Raw genomic sequence first — 891 nt, 5'->3', positions numbered from 1 at the left:
CCAGAATAAAACTGACTAATAATTGCAAAAGCAGTTTAATGTGCCATTTGAGCCATAACCTAGTTATATTTAATATATTTAAATTCTTCATATATTTTAATATATATAGAGCATATACACATGAAGCAGAATGTGTAACACTAATCATTTTTATCTGTCATTATTTTAATTATAAAACTATGCATTTTTTAAAATTAATTATAACAACATAATCATTAAAAATATAACATTATGCTTGAGTAAATTCAGTTAACATTTTAGGACTGTTTAAACAGCAAATGCACTTTATTTTATTTTGCTTAGGTTTGCAGAATCATTTTGGTTATTTAGCTATAAATATGATATTAGTTTCTGTGAATTTGAGATATAGAGCTTTTATAAAATGTCTACCTGCATATTTCCATTGCACTATCTCTGATATTTTGTATTTTCTAGAGACATAGAATAGAATTTTTTTTTCCTTCACTTCTTGTGAACCTTTAGATATACATCTAATTGTATTTGGGTTCCTATTGCTTAAACTTCTTTTTGTTCTTCCCTCTCACTTCTAAAATGCATGTTTCATATTTTGAAAAAATCTTTTTTTTTAACCTAATTCAAAGTTGGCCTTATTTCACTAATTTGGGTCATTGCATCCATTTCTGTCAGCTTAAATGGACCTTTTCTTTCCCAGGTGGAGTGGCTCTGAGCAGATACTGGCTTATATGAACATTTTTTCAGGTCAGTCTTTTCTCAGACACCAATTCTGTTAAATGTCCTCAAAATTCATCTTATATTTCAAAAAGTCCACATATTGTCATTGGCAGCAGTCTGTAAAAAATACTTCACTTTTATATCTGTGTTATTTTATCTAGCAACTTTTTCCTTCATTTACATATCCAACAAGCATAT

Source organism: Pteropus alecto, unplaced genomic scaffold (genome assembly GCF_000325575.1).
Source record: "Pteropus alecto unplaced genomic scaffold, ASM32557v1 scaffold152, whole genome shotgun sequence".
Lineage (NCBI taxonomy): Eukaryota > Metazoa > Chordata > Mammalia > Chiroptera > Pteropodidae > Pteropus > Pteropus alecto.
Note: the sequence above shows the minus strand (reverse complement) of the source record.